The sequence below is a fragment of the Myotis lucifugus genome, unplaced genomic scaffold (assembly GCF_000147115.1).
Source record: "Myotis lucifugus unplaced genomic scaffold, Myoluc2.0 scaffold_382, whole genome shotgun sequence".
In the NCBI taxonomy this organism is placed as follows: domain Eukaryota; kingdom Metazoa; phylum Chordata; class Mammalia; order Chiroptera; family Vespertilionidae; genus Myotis; species Myotis lucifugus.
Genome location: NW_005871430.1, coordinates 480,386 through 499,049, shown reverse-complemented (window position 1 = coordinate 499,049; position 18,664 = coordinate 480,386). Strand labels below are relative to the sequence as shown.

The window sequence follows — 18,664 nt, the reverse complement described above, 5'->3', positions numbered from 1 at the left end:
GGTAAACGTGCAAGTGCCCAACACACAGCTTGTCAATGTAAGTTTCCCTTCTCTTTCATTCAACTCATATTTACGAATCATCTACTACGTGCCAGGCAGTGGGCTCATAGGAAAAACAAAACAAACGCCCTGTCTTCATAGGATATACTTCTCATTGGGCAAGATAGATAGATAAACAAGCAATGCACAGCATGCCAGATGGAGATAAGAGCCAAGGGGAAAAGCCAGAATAAAGGCAATGGAAGGCACCAGGAGTCGGGCAGGGGAGGAGGTTGCTCTTTCATATAAGGTGGTGGGGAAGCCTAGCCTCCAGGACAGCTGAGCAGAGACTTAAAGCCACTGAAGCATTCAAGGTAGGAGGGTGTGTTGGAGGAACAGCAAGGAGGCCAGCGTGGCTGGAGTAGAGTGAGCCGGGAGATGTGGCAGGACCGGCAAGGACCCGAGTCAGGTAGGGCCAGGGGAAGATTTTTCATTTTCACTCAATGAAATGGGAGCCAGCGTTGGAGGCTTCTGAGCAGTAGCGTGGTGTGGTCCGATGACCATTTGAGATGGAGACTCTGGCTGTGGGGTTGAGGGCAGACTGGAACACGACAACCAGTGAGGAAGCCGTTGCAGTAACCCAGGCGAAGACCGTGTGCACGTGGACCAGGGCTGATCGGTGGTGGCAGCTTGGTCTGACAGCTTCCCAATTCACTGATGTAGAGTGTGAGAGAAAGAGAGGGGCCGGATGACCTTGAGGCTTTTGACCTGAGCACCTGCAGGCATGGCTTTGCCCTCTGCTGAGATGGAGAAGGTGGTGCAGAGGTGGAGAGAACAAAAGACCATTCTCACACGCATGTGCACATTTGGGTGGGAAGGGGAGCATGACACACTGTACATATGAGGGAAGAATAGGGAATAGCAATTATGAAAGAATAAATCAATCAGAAACCAAATGCCAACATGGGATAGATGAGAAAGGCTATGGCTGCTCAGAAAGGGGATCAACTGTGTTGACCAGGCTCTGAAACTTCCCCCTATAAAAGCCACCTTCTCGCCAAAACCAGTCACCTCGTCTCAGACCTCATTTCCCTGTAACTCATTATCACATCTGGCACTGGATCTGCCCTGTTCCATGTGAACCCCCTCTTCCTTGTGCTGCCCCCTCTCCCACGGCTCCGGCTCCAGGTCACTGGGAACTCTTCCTCCAACACAGGCGTCCCCCGCCAAAGGCCACACCCGAGCCCCTGCGGTCCGCTCCGGCTCTGAGTGGCACACACAGCAGGCACGAGTGCACACACATTGAGTGCTGGACTCTGAAATCTATATCTACCTCTAGTGCTGACCACCCCTGAGGACTTCCATCTCAAGAGGGTCTTTCCTTTAGAATCCGGTTGTCCCTCCTGATCCAGCTGTGCTCAGTGCCCCTCCTCTCTTGGGGTTCACGCTGCCCTGCTGGTTTCTGTCGGTGCCCTCAGCCCTAAGTTCATCTTTGGCTTGTTCCTCTTCCCCATCCTTTATCTACTAAGCCATCGAGCCCCATCTCTACCTTCTAGGGAACGCTCCCTTTACCTCATGACTGGATCCCTGCAACACTGGCCCTGCCTCCAGCTTCCATTCAGGCCAGTCCTCCCCAAGGCCACTGCCAGGTTGACTGGATGAAAGCATGGCCTTATATCCTACCTCTTGCCCGGTGAGACCGAGCTCCAAATCCTCAGCCTGGTGTTTACTCCTCCTACAATCACCTCTCACTCTTACCTCTTACTGGACCCCTCTTACTGCTCCAGGTGGTGGAGGGAGTTAGCAATTGTTAGCACATGCCATTCTTTATCTCACGTGATCCCGACCACAGCCTCGCCAGGCAGACATCACCATACTCATTTTGCAGACCAGGAAAAGGACTTCTACTAAGCATGGCATCCTGGAAGTCACAGAGCTAGTGAGCAACAGACCGGGATTGGTGCCCGGCCTTTCTTACATTAAAGCCCACGCCCTCTCCATCATATCATACCACTGTCCTGCACACATACGAACCCTTCCACCGTGGAGGGTCGGCTCATGTTTTTCTGCTCACTCGAGGTCTCTTTCTCCCCCCTGGCCCCTTCTTGCACCCAGCACCGATCTCTCCTTTCTTCTCTGCACAGGTGTCTCTTCTGTCCACCCTCATCCCCCAACACCTAACTAGAGAAAGTCGTCCATGGTACTGCAAGCAGGGTCCGTCTCAGCCTCCTGGGTGTCCCTAAAGGAGATGTTCCATAAATACGGTGGAAATGGAAGTATGATAACAAGCAGTTCCTTAACAGAGGCATTCAAAACAACCGCAAGCAAGAATCGTTTGTATTTCATTTGTTTAATGTGTTAATTTCCTCTCGTTAACATGGAAATAATTGTCTGAGATTACAAGTGAAGTAGGGTAGTCATGTTAGGAAGCTTTGTTATTTAAGAAAAATATTATTACAACATCAGTGGCTACAGAGTGCAGCTTAGGAGACGACTTCCTTCCTTAGCACACGGTTTCCGCTGCTCAAATATTCTACTGTAACATCAGGAGTTTTTCTCCCTCCATCAACATTTGAGTCAGAGGTAAGAGGAAGAAGGGGGAAGTATTTCCCCAGAAACTGTGTGTGTGTGTGTGTGTGTGTGTGTGTGTGTGTGTGTGAGAGAGAGAGAGAGAGAGAGAGAGAGAGAGAGAGAGAGAGAGAGAGATAAGTATTCCAACAAAAACTTCACATGAGGCTGGTCATCGATGAGGGCTGATTCTCTTCAAAGTCTAAAGAGAAAAAATTTGCAAAAGACAAAAGACCCCAAAGGGTAAGAGGAAGGATCTTCCAGATTCCAAACCAGAGGTATTTGTCCAGGAGAACAAGAAAATGAATGATTGAAAAAGGAAAAGCTCTTCCTAAGAAAGAAATTCAAGTAGCACCTCACACTTGGGTGGTCTCCCCAGGGACAGAGGGCCCCTCTCCAGTCTCTGACATCCTTCGGAACTCTGACCAAGAGAAATCAAAGGGCAGGAGCGCTGCATTCACTCACTTGCCCCATCAGTCAGCCACCTGCCCGCTTGCAACACATGGTGTGGACCTTAAAAAACCTGAAATTTGTTTTTGTGATTAGGCAATTCAAAGCACCAGCAAGCCCTGGTCGGTGTGGCTCAGTTGGTTGGAGCGTCATCACATGCACCAAAAGGTGGCCAGTTCGATTCCTGGTCAGGGCACATGACCAGGTTGCGGGTTTGATGCCTGTTTGGGATGCATATGGGAGATAGCCGATGGATGTTTCTCTATGGTACTGATGTTTCTCTGTCTCCCTCTCCCTTCCTCTCTCTCTAAAATCAATAAAAACATATTTAAAATAAAATAAAAGCATCGGCAAAAAGATAAAGAATTTAAGCAGCCCCTCCCAGGGATATTCTGTGCACATACAAGCATATGTTTTTGACATAAATGGCAGCGTGTGCAACATCGCTGTGTGCATCTTGTTTTCCCTTTGGAGTGAGACTGTACATAAGCGTAGGTGGTCCACAGTGTCGGCCCCCCTCCCCCAAAACAAGCCCAGAGCACCACAGTCTGTCCAGTCGGGGTCCCGGTTTGCCCTGGACCTCTTCCCCCACTTCCACACTTCACACGAACACCGAGAGCTGGGAAGTGTCCCGGATCTTGAACGGAGGCATTTCCTCCCTCCCAGGCAAGCACTTCTCGGGTACAAGCTAAGGTGGACTTGGGTCTGAGAAAGCCCTCTGCTCCCGGGACTGCAGGTTCTGACAGGCAGCCACGAGCAGAGGGGAACGAAGGGGAACGAAGGGTGCCTTCCATGCAAAACCAGACCTGCTTCTTTCCAACATTCCCGAGGGAGGGCCCACCATGTGCCCAGCCTTGTAGGAGGAACTGGGGATTCAAACATGAGCCCTGCCTTTAAGTGGACACAGAGGGGGTGCCCTCAGAATCCAGCATCAACATCACTACCAGAAAAAGTTCCTGAAACTTGAACCAGCTGGGGTCAGCCCCTCGCCCCACCCCACCCTGAGTGCCCACCAGAGGGAGCCCAGCAGGGCTGGCACTGGCTCATCGCACACGGCTGCCGCCACCACCTCCAAAGAGACTGTCATTAAAGCTTTGTCCCTGGCACACTGATTTACATGTACAAATAATCGCCGTCAGGGGCACGAGCCCCAGAGAGCAATAATGGATTCTGGTGGTAGCAGATGCAGATGCAGGAAATAAAAACAAAAATGAAACACGCCCGCCTGGCAGAACTCAAGGCTGGGAGAAATCCTGGGGGGGAGGAAAGCTGCCAGGGAGGCCGGCTGGAGGGGCCTATGAGACTGGTTGGTCTTCTGCAAAAGCTAGTCTAGATTTTGTGTGTTTTTAAAAATTGTGGTCACATATATATAACATAAAAGAGGCAATGTTAACCATTTTTACGTATATGATTCAGGTGCATCAATTAAATTCACACTGTTCTGTAGCCATCACCACTGTTTCTAAACTTTCCCATCATCCCAGAAAGAAACTCTGTCCCCTTTAATCCATAACCCCTGCCATCCCCGGCTCCTGGTAACCTCCAATCTGCTGTCTTTATGAATTTATCAATTCTAGGTATTGCGTATAAGTAGAATCATACAACATTTGTCCTTTGTGTCTGGCTTTTGTCACCTAGCACACGTTTTCAAGGTTCATCCATGTGGCAGCATGTGCCAGAGGTCCTTCCTCCTTATGGCTGAGTGCCATTTCACTGCATACACACTACATCCTGTTTATCCGTTTATCTGTTGATGGACACTGAGTTGTTTGTACCTTTTGGCTACTAGGAACAATGCTGTCCTGACTATAGGTATACACATCACCAGTTGAAGTCTCTGTTTTTAATTCTTTGGGGTTTATATCTGGGAATGGAATTGCTGGGCTGTTGGTTATTCTGTTTAGCTTTCTGCAGTGGCTAGCCTAAGACTCGAGAGAAAGGCTTGGTCCCTGCTCTAGGAGGCAAGGTTCTGGGCACCTCGGTCCCGAGAGAGCACGTGGCTCAGAGTGGGAAGAGGGAGAGAGGCCAGAGCTGAGTGGCGTCAGAGGAGACAGTGCTTTCTCCCATCACCTCCACCTGCTGACTCCTATCTGCCCTTCTAGGCCCAGCTCAGGGGTCCCCATTGAACCCCATCCCCCATCACCTCGCTGGAGCTGGGTGCTCTCCTCTGGCTCCTTCAGCACCTCAGGAATTAATTCTTGAGGCTGTTGCCATGTACTTCTTGTTGGTTGCTTCTGATCCATTTCCCCCACCCCACTGTGAGTATCTTGGGGTAGAGAATGAGCATTTCATCTGTGCATCCCTAGAACAAGTCCTGGTACCTGGAGTTTGATGAATGAATGAATGAATGAATGAATGGTGTGCTCTATTATCATGCTGAATGCTTAGTGACTGATTGACTGAGTGAATGGATTAATGGTACTCCAAGGACCGAGATGAGCATTTGCAGTAGACTCCTGGCTCATCACTCCTTTCAGCCCTCACTCTCTCACCCCCTCATTTATTCATTTATTACAGTCACTGCTGTGTGTCAGACACGATTAGGTGCTGAGGTTCAGCTGCACTCAGGCTCTGTCATCAGGAGCCCACAGAAAAGTAGGTGGAGACCAAAGTAAACAAGAAGTGCAGTTGGGGCGTCTCCATCTCCCCGACAGCTCACAGGGCCTGGCAGCACATCACAAACCTGCCCTGGCCTCAGCCCCACCAGTTGCTGCACACAGCTGTCCGCGCTGCTCCGAGGATCCGGGGCTGGAGAATTAGCAACAGGAGGGGTTTGGGAGCTCCCGGGACCCAGCCCAGCTCACATCTGAGCCCTCAATTCCCTTCGGGGCTTCATTCACTCTGCACAGCTGGTTAAATTTTCATCAGGGGTGGGGTGGGGGTGGGGGTGGGAAGAGAGCTCAGATCCTTCACTCTTTCCTGATGGGCATCGAGGAGAAGCACAGCATCCTCTCCATTTTATTTTTTAGATGAATATGAACAGACTGGTTTCTGGGCAAGACCCAGCCCTCTCAGGCTTGCGCCACTGTGGACACACACATATAGCGGTTATTGGGTTCGGGATGAAGCACACAGACAGCACAGGCCTCCCCTGAAGGCACTCACACATTTAATGAACACTCGGTGACAGGCTAGTGGTGAGCAGCAATTTTTTCTTTAAAAAGTGATTTAAGGTTCTAGTCTCCCGTCCCACCTTCATCTCCTCTCCTATTAGGACCTGGTCGGGCTAACTCCAGCTGGGGTCATGCTCCTTCTGACCCTCTATGAGCACCCCCTCTTCATGGAACCTCTAGCCGCAGCACCAGGGGCAACTATTTGTATTCAGATCAGACCCAGAACAGCAAGCCTGGGGCTGAGAATAAAGTCTCGCCTTTCTCATCCAGAAAACAGGAGGCAGAAGGCAATGAGACAGGAGACATCAAAGAGCTTTCACATTCGTTATCTCATTCGCTCCTCACTCAAAGCATTAACTGGCTGCCTACCAGGAGCCCCAAATCCAAAGTGACCCAGAAGGCCTGTGGAGCAGGCACTGTAATTCCCATTTCAGAGAAAGGATGCTGAAGGACAGGGTTGCATTATCTGCCTGGATCACGTGAGGGTCCGTGGCCAAGGCGGGAAGAGGGCGGCATGGGGTTCGGGGGCTGCTCCCTGTTTCGGGGCTCCTTCCACTGTAGGAGTCATCCTCCTGGCAGCTGAGGTGAGGTCCCCTGGTCAGCAGGGCCCCCTCTACTGGGACTCAGCTTGGAGAACTGACCATTTCCTGACCTCATCTCCATCCCCCTGAGATGTCCACACCAAGGACACAAAGAGGATGGTTTCAGGTCGATAAAAAGGTAAAAAGCACTTACTATGTGCCTAGCTTTGTGCCATGCTGTTGTGCGTTCTGTGCAAGACACATAAGACATGGTCCTCTTTCTTAAGAAGAAGGCAATGTTATCATTGAGACATAATCTACACCAATGAATCTGATTGAGGGTGTGTGTTACACGTGTCGGTGCCCCTTCACCTTTAATATGCTTAGCAGTGCACAACCTGGGATCCTGCTAACATGTGGATTCGGTGGGTCTGGGTCGGGAGCTCAGGCATTTCCAACCCAGACGAGGCTTCTGGTGCTGATGCTGTAGGCACATATATATAATGGTTACTGGGTTCAGGATGAAGCACGCAGACAGCACAGGCTTCCCCTGAAGGTGCTCACACATTTAATGTACACTTGGCAACAGGCTAGTAGTGAGCAGCAATTTTTTCTTTAAAAAGTGATTTAGGGTTCTAATCTCCTGTCCCACCTTCTTCTCTTCTCCCATTAGGACCTGGTCAGGCTAACTGTGCTCCAGCGGCAGCCACCTTCCTTCTGACCTATGAGCAGCCCCTCTTCATGGAGCCTCCAGCCACAGCACTGGGACAACTGTTGTGGTTCTACTCAGACTACACTGAGTAGCAAGGCTAGGTGAGGTCCAGAGGAGACATTTATGCAGGGAGGGACACAGGCGCACACACACACACACACACACACACACACACACACACACACACACGGCTACTATCATCTTCAGTAGAACCTCGGTGGCCTACAGGTCGTGAGGACACACAGAGGGCTCCTCAGGGCCTTCAGAACAGACTTTCGGCTGGGAGTTGGAGGCAGAGGAGCAGAGTGACTCTGGGCTGGTCACATCCTCGCTTGGACCTCATTTTCCTCTTCTATGAGGAGGAGTCCAGTGGTTCCCAGCCCGGACAGGACATGAGAACATCTGGGAGCTTTTAAAAGAAAACAACACCTGGACTCCTTCCCGAGAGATTTCTGTGTAGTGATCTGGGGTGGGGCTCAGCCCAGGGAGTTTTAAAGCCCCCTGTGATTCTAATGAGTAGCCTGGGGCGAGAAGCCCCGCCCTGGGCGACCTCAAAGTCCCTCCCAGCTTCCTCATCTTTACATTTGGACAGAAAGTGCCAGGATTCCTGGCTTCTGTGTCTGGGCATGAGGCCTGGAGAAAAAAAAATTATTAGAGAAATCCTAAGAAAAGCTTCGCCACAATGCCAGAAATCTGAGCATGTCTCTGCTGCAGGCCAGGTGGAGGGCTGTCCTACCCATCTGGTTCCCATTAATCCCAGGGCATGTTTCACGTCGCCAGCAGGTACTGGAAGCTGGGAGCAGCCCCCTGGGTGGCCCGCGGCAGGGGCCTTTCAAGCCAAGCCCTGCTGACAGCCTGCAGGGCTCCGTGGGGCCTTCCTGCTTCCAAGTCACTCGCCCCCTCTTGGGGGTAGAATCCCAGGCAAATTAGAAACCAAAGAAGGCCGATGCAGAAGCCCAGGCCTCGCTTTCATTAGCAGTCTGTCACAGAGCGTGAAGGGCTTCCATAAATTCTGCAGCTGCAGGGAGATGGAGGGGGGGGGGCAGAAGATGCATTCGTTCTCCAGAAGACAGAGTCTTCAGGAATTTCCAGCCCCTCTCCTCCCCACCCACTCAGCGGGAACTAGCCCAAAGCCACATGTTGCCGGCTGCCCAGAGATTCCAAGGCTTGGGAGGGAGCGAGAGGGAGGGACACCCCATCTCGTAAGGCCCCCCAGGACCCCTTCCTCCCTGCCAGCATGGGCTGGAGGAGTCAGGCTCTGTTTCCTTAAGGAACCTGAGCCTTTGGCTGCTAACACATCCTATCACCAGGCCACAGTGCTGGTGGGCGGCTGTGTGTATGTGTGTCGGGGGGGGGGATGTGGGGAGGGGATGGCGGGGTCTTAGCTGTGAGTCGCCCACCCACCAGTCCCAGAGTTGCTGAGCCAGGTTGCTGGAGTTGGGAAACCTGGATGGAGAGTCCTAGGCTGAACCCCCACCTGAATCTTCTCCAAAGAGGTGCTGCTTCCCCTCCTCCCACTGGCAGATCCCCACCAGCCAGCCCTAGAGTGGCATCCCAGTGCCACTGCCTACCTGCTACATGACCCTTGGCAAGCAAACGAGTCTCTCTGTGCCTTAGTTTTTTCATCTACAAAATGGAATAAAACGTACACCTCATAGGGTGATAGGACTATTGTTAATAGTGATGCTGAGGGAGAGAAAGATCAGACAAGGGGGTCTCCCAGCTGGCAAGTCCCAGCAGCAGGGAACTCAGACCTGCTGGCCCCTCAAGCTGAGAGGGGCTCAGTGACAGCCGCTCTCGGGAAGGGACAAGAAGAACCCGGCCTCAGGCCGTACTCTGCCTGACACACGACATGTGCTGGCCTGCCCTGTGCATTCTGGCCAAGTCATTGCTGGCTCTGGCCAAACAGCCCCTGGAACAGGAACGGGCCGAGAGCCACGCCTGCAGATGTCCCTCCCAGAGGGAACCAAGTCCAGATGGAGGGAAGGAGGGAGGAGGAAGGAGGGGTGGCTGTAGGGCACTGCGCTGGCCATTGCTGGCCAGCCAACCCCAGAGCCCGGCAGTGGGCAGTAGGGGGCAGGGGCTCCCAGAACCTCAGCAGGTGGCAAGGGGTGGCACTGTGGGTCAGTACCCACTAGAACATCAGGCACATACTTTTATGAAGTCTGGTGAACCTTACTTTGAAGAATTGAGTAAAAATCTATTTTTACACAAAATTCCATATGGGGGGTGGGGGAGAATTATTTATGTTTCCAAAGGATTTTTCCTCTAAAAATAATTTACCATGGGAGTTTAAAGGGACAGCTTCCTAATACCTTTAAGTTATGATTTGATTTTTAAAAACTCAATGGATACACACGTTTTCAGGAATTCAGATTTGTGAAGCTCTAAACTTTCTTTTAGGCACCAACTTTGCATTTGTAACCCACCTGTAAGCCTGGGTGCCCTGTCCACAGCTCTGCCCACCTTTCCTTTTCCATGTCGCCCTGGTTACGTCCATCAGTAACTGAGGGTTTACTACGTGCCCCACACTGGGCGGCAGCTTAGGGTCCCTCATTATTCCCTCACAAGATCCTCACTGTGCCTATCTGTCACAAATAAGACCCTCACACAGAACCAGTGGTAAATATGTAATAGTCTGTTCTCTAACATACTCCCTCCATGGCCAAGTTCAAGCTACAATGGAGGAAGAGACGCAGAACAACACATCATTGCGCGTATTCCTGCCACCTGCGCCCCCCCCCACCCTGTGCAGATACAATCCTCATAAACAACCTCAAGGGCGTAGATCAGGGGTCCTCAAACTACGGCCCGCGGGCCACATGCAAATACAAATATTGTATTTGTTCCTGTTTTGTTTTTTTACTTCAAAATAAGATATGTGCAGGGTGCATGGGAATTTGTTCATAGTTTTTTTTTAAACTATAGTCCGGCCCTCCAACGGTCTGAGGGACAGTGAACTGGCCCCCTGTTTAAAAAGTTTGAGGACCCCTGGCGTAGATAATAGTAAAATGTAAAATGCTTAGGACCCCATTTTTTCCCCTTTCATTTTCATTTTAAAATTTGAGTGAAATATACATAACAGAATTTACCACTTTAAAGACTTTTAAGGGATGTAACCTACAGCATGGCGGCTGTAGTTAATAATACTGTTTTGCATATTTGAAAGTTGCTAAGAGTGTGATTTTATAAATTCGCATCATTAGAAAAAAAACTGTAACTGTATATGGTGATGGAGTTAACTAGACATATTGTGGTGATCATTTTGCAATAGACACAAATATTAAATCATTATGGTATACACCTGAAGGTAATACGTTATATGTCAGTTATACCTCAATGAAAAACAGTTTAAGTGTACAGTTTGGTGTCAAATACATTCACACTGTTGTGCAAGCAATTTCCAGAATTTGTCATCATCCCGAAGGAAAACTTTGCACCCACTAAACAAGAACTCCCTATATCTTTGTTTTGAAATACAACTCACTAGATTTCAATGTACATAATTTGATTTTAATTATGGCTGTTTTTAACCAAATTCTTGCAAATGTAATAATCAGCTCTTGCAAACAGGTATGAGCTGGCCCCCATGCACCCCTGCCTGAAAGCCAAGGACGGTGGCTGCTGCATTCACTCATGGCGAGCATGTTGGCGGAGCAGCAGCAGCACAGCCTTGCATATAAGCCGGACAGCAAACCAAGGGGTTAGGTCCCTTGTTATCCCCATTTCACAGATGAAGGTTTAGGTGAGGCTATGCTGAAGCTTAAGACAAGTCAATGACCTACCGCCCAATATGAGATCAGATCTAAACTCCCCAGCCTGCCTGTCAAGGCTACCAACAGGGCCTTCTTTCCTTATTCAGTTTCATTTCTCAACACCTTTGATGCCCTTATCCCCCGTGAGGCTTCAGGATAGAACAGGGCATCTGAGGCAGGTTTTCTAGAAGCTCCTTCTCGGTCCAGTGTGAGAGCCCTTTTCACGGCAGAAGGATCACCTGAGTGGTAGCTTTGGCTCTGCCTCTGAGATAATGGACAAATCACCCTCTATAGGCCTCAGGGTGCCCCGCTGAGGAATGAGGGGAGCAGCAGTCCCCATTGGCTAGATGGCTCCAAACTCTAGGATGCTATGTGCAGAAAGCATTTCTGGCCAACACCCACAGAAAGCACAAGAGGAACCCGGAATTCTGTTCTCCGCTGAGTGGCCGGCTCACTTCCAGGTGTTGCTCTCAAGCTAGAGTGGTCCCCTCACAGTCCCCAAGAAGAAGGGCACTGGGTACTTAAAGACAGGACCAAGCTGCCCGGCTGGCATGGCTCAGTGATTGAGCGTCAACCTATAGCCAGGAGGTCACGATTCGATTCCTGGTCAGGGCACATGCCCGGGTTGTAGGCTCAATCCCTAGTGGGAGGCATGCAGGAGGCAGCGGATCAATGATGTTTCTATCTCTCTCTCCCTCTCTGAAATCAATAAAAATATATTTTAAAAAAAGTCTGGACCAAGCAGCGCCCTCACAGAAGCTGGGGGGCCCCAGTAGTGAAACAGCCAGCGATGATGAATGGTTTGGGGAAAGCTGCTCAGACCTGGAGGTGGGGTGGGCAGAGGATCGGATGACCTCCAACAGCCCCGGTGTCCTCTCCCTGAGGGGGCTGGGCTGTGGGTTTCCTGAGCCAGATTGATTCCAGGCCTGGAAGCCATCCTTCCCTTCATAATACAAATAATCACCAAATGCGCTCAAGCACTCAGTAGCCTGGATATTCACTCCAGCAATTCTCTGTGTGGACGGTGATTAGACCATCATTATCTTAATGCTTCTTAATTTATCTTTCTGATTAGCAAGTTACCATTTTATTTGCAAAAAATAGCCTTCTGCTGGGCGGAGGCCAGCCAAGCAGAGCAGCTGTCATTGTCCCTGTACTAAATCAGGCCCGGCTTAAGTCGGTCTTTGCTGAAGCTATTTCTTATGTCTTGGCTAACACGCACCACGATCCATTGTGGCTGTTGTTTGGGAGTAAAACTTCAGCTCTGGGGGCTATAGGCTGAGAGGCCCCCCGCCCCAGGGAAGGGTTCCAGAATGAAACACCCCCTCCCCTATCTGCTCACTCAGGGAAGGGCTTCCAGAACCTGACCCTCATACTGTCCTATGGGACAGCCCAGGGAGCCGGCCCATGCTGAGATAGGGAATGAAGTCAGCGTATGTGTGGCATAATAATAGTTGCCACCTGAAAAGCACTTGCCATGGGCCAGGCACCATGTGAAACACCTGAGACCACGATCTCATTTAATTCTCACAACAGCCCTACAGATCATAATTGAGACCATTCCCATCCACAGATGGAGACCAAGGTTTAGAGAGGCTGTGTCATTTGCCGGGGTCCTATAGCTCACAGGGGGACAGAGCTGGTTCAGAAGCAGGCCTTTGAGACCCTCAGAACCAACGATTCTAAGTGCCCAGCTGTATCACCTTCCCAGGCAGAACACACAAACCACGAGAGGAGAAATTTTAGGGCAAATGGCATCAGGGTGACTCTTGAACAGTAACACTTTACGGGCATCCCACTCACAGAAAGGCCCTGAGCTAGCCTCTCTCCATCCAGCCACAGACATCTCTCTTCCGTCCCACTCTCCACACCCAGGCGAGTTGGTTCCCTTCTTTCCAGTTGCCACTGGCTGCCTTGCCTTGGGTCACATGTTTCCTTTTAAACGGACCCTCTGTTCTTCCATCTTCTAGCCCTGAACAAATCATACCCCCTGCCTTCTGATTCCCATTTCTTTCCAGAAAATGTCCAGATTGCTCTCTATTCCTGAAACATACAAGTCATTCCCTGGCACACTGCTTATCTGCCATTGTCCCCAAGAGGTCCATTATATTTATTTTACATGGAAATCCTACACTTCATACATTTCCATGGTCCCTGCTTCCTCCAGAGAGAAGTATTCCTAGACATTCAGTATATGAGGGAAGGGGCAAGCATCATTACTTGGCTCTTAAAGTTTCCGGAGAAGGTCCTTGGGTAGCGGGCATTCACTGAAGGAGCAGATGGCTGTAATGTTGTCTTAACCCCCATCTCGGTTTCTGAGGCGTCCTCTCTTAACCATATATCTTCCTGGTTAACAGGCCTGCCTTTTCTGAGTGGTATCTATGAGAACCTAGTCTAGACTGTTCAATATGGCCATCATCAGTCAGCCACGTGTGGTTATTGAGATTTAAATGTAAAATTCAGTTCCTTAGTGCACCAGCCACACTGCAAGTGTTCGACTGCTCCATGTGGCTGGCAGCTCCCAAACCGAGCAGCAGATACAGCACATCCCTCTCTCTGCAGAAAGCGCTACTGGACAGACCCAGTCAGGGCAATGCAGTCCTCTACACTCACCTGGAAGCCTTCAGAAACTAGCTTGGATTCCTAGAAGGTACAAATGTAATGGGTTACGGTTAAATATTTTCCTCACCTTGGATTGCATAGACCAGTGCTTTTCAATGTGGGGTCCCAGGCCAGCGTCGCCATCCAGAAACCAGTCAGATATACAAACCCCCAAGCCCCGTCTCAGACCAACTGAATCAGAGACTCTGGGGGCAGCCAGCCCTTGGTGATTTATTAAGCCCTCCAGGACATGCCCACGCTCACTGTACACGTGTATAGATAAATAATGCTGTGGCTGGTGAGCACTTTACAAGTACACTGGGGCCTTGACTTACGAGTGTCCCGACTAACAAGTTTTTTGAGATACGAGCCGTCTCTCGGCCGATTTTTTGCTTTGAGTTGTGAGCTAAAATTCAGGTTTCGAGCCAGCTTCAGATACCCGACCGCTAGTTGGCGCAGCGAATGTCACAGTGAACGCCACAACATCAGCCCAGCATCACGTGTCTCACTCGTTCACTTTTGATTTGACATACGAGTAATTTGAGTTACGAGCTCCGTCACGAAACGAATTAAACTCGAAAGTCAAGGCCCCACTGTATCATCTCACCTAAATGTGGCAATGGCGCTGTGAGAGAAACAATAGTACAGTCCAGTTTCACAGATAAGGAAATGCTGTTCTGGGTGGGAAGTAACTTGCCCACGGTCTCACAGCTTAACAATTGGCAGAGGCCGGGTTCAAACCCGAGTTGGGTCTGACTCCACGGTCTATGCACCAACAGCCCTGCAGAGAGTCCCTTGTTCCTCACCCGTCTTGGAAGGTACTTGGGAGATTCTTAGTTGATAAGTGAGCAGTGCAACCCGAGGAGACAGGAACAGGGATGTGGCCAAACCTCCCAGGAACAGCGGTGACAGCACTGCCCACGATAGCAGCCCCACCTTGTCCTAAACGGGCAATGAGGTGACTGGGTGACTCAAAGGCCAGTGATCTTTTTCTGGGTCTCCAGTTCGGTCAGGCACTAGGGATCTTGTGTTAAGGGTACATGTGAGTTCAGAGGCTGGCTTGTTTCTAAAAATAAAATTCTTCCTGCATAACTGTAGGTTTACTTTTCTTAAGAGTCAAGAAAACCTCCAGTGGTCGTATTAGGGGATTAGAGCTGGAAATTGCTGCTCCTTCTTTAATCTCTGCAGCGGTCCCTCGGCTGGCAAGCTGTATCCACCACAGGAGAGGAAATGTGGTTTGTTTTGTACAGAAGTCGTGCTCCCGAAACATTCAGCAAACGTCCAGGGGGCAGTTAAGTTACCCAGACACTTCCCTCAGGTCACCTCATCTCATCTTCAGAACAACCCCAGCAGGGCCTATTACTTAAGACAGTGGCTACTAACCTCCCCATTTGACAGATGACAAAAGCGAGGCATCCAACACGTGGCCAGCAGAATCCAAGCCCAGGGCTGCCTGCTGGCCAGTGCTCACTCTCGACTTCACTACAGGAGCCCATGGTGGCTGGCACTGGGGTGAATTAAGAGGAGGAACTGGACTCTGAGGATTGGAGGACAAATACAGGAAAATCTCAGGCACAGCCGCTTGATCAACATAGGAAGGGAAAGGAGGTCTATGGGATGGCAGGCTAGCCGCCGGCAAGGCTTTGAAGGAGCATTTCGAAGGGGCCTGGGATACACTGGGCCCGTCTACACATCGCTGGACCCTGTTTGACTGCATCACATGTTTATATCCCAGGCTTTCTTTTTTTTTAAATATATTTTATTGATTTTTTTTACAGAGAAGAAGGGAGAGGGATAGAGAGCCAGAAACATCGATGAGAGAGATCTATCAGCTGCCTCCTGCATGCCCCCCACCGGGGATGTGCCCGCAACCAAGGCACATGCCCCTGACCAGAATCGAACCCGGGACCCTTCAGTCCGCAGGCCGACGCTCTATCCACTGAGCCAAACCGGTTCGGCGATATATCCCAGGCTTTCAATCCCTTTCCTCCCGAGGGAGCTCTGAGCTGGTGCTGGCCACCAATTCTCAGAGGCCCAGAGGGACACGGGCCCCAGCAGTTGCCCTGAGTTCCAGAGGACCGGCAAGTGCTGAATTGTCTCTAAAGTGCGAGGCAGCCCCTGGGTCCAGAAAAGCTGTTTAGTGAGTTCCCAGGAAGTGAGTGCCGTCACTGAGACCCCTGTCTCCTCAGTTTCCCCATCTGCCTCAGGTAGCCCTCTGCCGGGAGACCGCAGCCTCCTGGTCTGAAACAAAGGAGCCACCCTCCGCCGTCTTGGCAACAAGCAGGACTGAGTGGGTGGGAGGCGAGGGGCCAGGCATTGTCCTTGTCCACTCAGCTGCTGCGGATGGCCATCGTCCGGGCACCGGGGACCACCAGAACCAAGCCTGCTGTGCCTGTGCCATCGCTGGATGGGCTGGTGACCGCACGGAGCCAGGGTGGGGGTGGGGGCGCGTGAATGTGTGAGACTTGGAGCCTAATCCTTGGGAGGACCCCACCAGGCCCTTTACAAAGAGCACAGGGTAGAAACACCTTTTGCTCTGTATTGCCTGTGACACTCACAAAGGACCCTGCACCAGGCAGTTCATTTTAATTCACACCCAGGAAGGATTTCTTCCAGACAGTCCAGCTCCCCTCTGAGCCACAGAAATGGCTAGAGAGCCCATCCTTCTCGCTCTCTGGGGTAGACCAGCTCGTGTCTGTCCTTCCCCCCGACAGGTGGACACTAAGGTCTGATGGAGTACTCCCGATGCCGGAGAGGAACTTTTTAGGGAGACAAGGCCTCCCGCTGCTCTGTGCAGATGGCCTGGGCCTGCCCCCTCCCCCAGCCCTAATTCCCCATTCAGGATCCTGGAGGCCACTCCCAGATGCCTGCAGGTTAAGAGGGGTGGTTATAAGCCGAGCTTCAAGCAGCCCCAGGAGTCTGGGTGCAGGTTCAGGCTGTCACGAGGTGCATATCAAAGCCGGAGTTTAAAAACTGTACAGGGAATAGTGCAATTATCTCGCTTCACCACATTTCTCAGCCCCGACTGAGGTTTAATTAAAGCCAAGTAAAAACACAGAGTCGCCATTTCAGATATCACCCCCACTGCATGCTGGTTAAAAAAAAAAACCTTTATCAGGGACTTAAAATTTTTTCCGTGGGTATCTTCCAGCTCAGTTGGATATTATTCCTTCATAACAGCCTCTTTAAAGAAAAAAATATATATTTAATATATATGTATAAAATGAGTTAATCCCCCATAATCTCCTTGAGTTGTACCTAAAACACAGTTTCTTGCAGGTGACCTTTTTAGAAGAGGCTGTTCCTATGGCAACCACATTGTTTGATTCAGTCAAGAGAAAAATGCTGCATGGAAATGTATTTAATTTTGCTTAATTTGATGCTGTATTTAACACTCGTGCAGGCTGAAAGAAGAGAGGCCTGAGAGGCAGAAGCCAGCTCATCGGGGCCACACTCGCCGGCATCTTATCCTGAGGACAAAGGACCCCCAGCCACCATGATCCACCAGTACCTGCCCTGGCTTAGGGCTGGGAGACAGACTCGGAGGTGTTCCCCATGAATGAGATGGACAGGGCCCTCCAGGTGGTTCCTCGGATGCTGGGCCAAAGGGCAGATGGTGCAAGTGGAATAAAAACGAAGCCCACATCAGTGACCTGGCTTTGGGTCACGAGTTGAGAGAACAGGGTGGGTCCTGGTTCTGCTGCTCTCCCAGCATTTCATCTCAAATGTGAGGCAGCAGAATTCAGAGACCTGTCAGATACGCACTAAGCCTATGAGTCCCTGGGTGCAAGTCTGGTCTCCTCAAGTAGACGGTGAGCTTCACGGAAGCAGTGAGTACTGTGCTCAGTAAATGGTTCACTTATTTGGTCCAACAGGAGCCCACTCCAGGGGGGTCCACGGCCTGGTCCTGAGAGGTTCGGGTACAGCCTTGCCCACAGCAGGTTGTGGCCATTGCACTAACTCCTTGCCCCACAGGCACACCGGCAATCACAGATGAAGATCCTAGGACACTTGACCAAGGTGCCATGAGGGTAACAGGGATGGAGTCCCTAGTCCAAGCTGTCTGCTTTCCAATGGTCCCTCCAAGCCAGGTCCCTGTTTGCAGCAAACATGGTGACCACAGGTGGGGATAGGCACAGGGAGACAGTGCTCTCCCAGCTGCAACCAGGTCTTTACGCGCCTGCTCCCTCCGCCTCAGCCTTAGACAAGTGCACACAGAGTACACACACCTCTGCTGTGAATCAGCTCTCATCCCACTTATTAATTTGATGGCCGTGGACCAATTCTTTACTCTCTCTCTGGACCTACTTTCCTAACCTGAAAAATGAAAGAGCTGATTGAGGATATCTACAATGCTTTTCCTACTTTTTCTCCGTGGCAGGATTCTAGTCTCCCTTCCCATATGTGAACAGCGGACACACCTCCAGGGGAGGTCCAGGTCAGCCACCCAGATCATCATTCACCACATCGTACTAACTCCAGCGAGTCAGCCCCTCACCTAGGTCTTCAACTGAATCCCTCACATCCCACCCTGAGCTCAGCCTAGCTGTGCCCATGTCCTCAGTCACAGACTGCTATGACTTTCAGGACTGTCCCATCACGCCTCAGCTTCCGGTTCTGAGTCACCATCTTCCTGATGCTGCATCACTGTAGACACTGTGCATCCCTTTCACTCCCCTCACCTCCTTTGACTGTGCCTCTGGAGGTCTTGGTCCTCTCTGACTATCTCCTTCACTTTCTTGCTTTAAGTGAAACCCAGTGTCTTCCCGAGGATATGTTTCCTTAGAGGCCTTTCTGATAGAGGCCGTTTTTGTCTTCTGCATCCAGTGTACTTCAGAAAGGGGAGGTGGGAAAGAGCCTTCCTTACTCCCCATCTAACCTGTCTTTCTTCTTTCAAAAAACCCAGGCTTATATGACAAGCTTATCATTAGACCTCATGACACCTTCTTCATATATAATGCTATC

The 18,664-nt window shown here is 50.7% G+C and overlaps 1 pseudogene; it reads right to left on the bottom strand.

Moving 5' to 3' along the window:
• Positions 1-18,664, bottom strand: part of LOC102441983 — an 82,512-nt pseudogene that overhangs the window by 999 nt on the left and 62,849 nt on the right.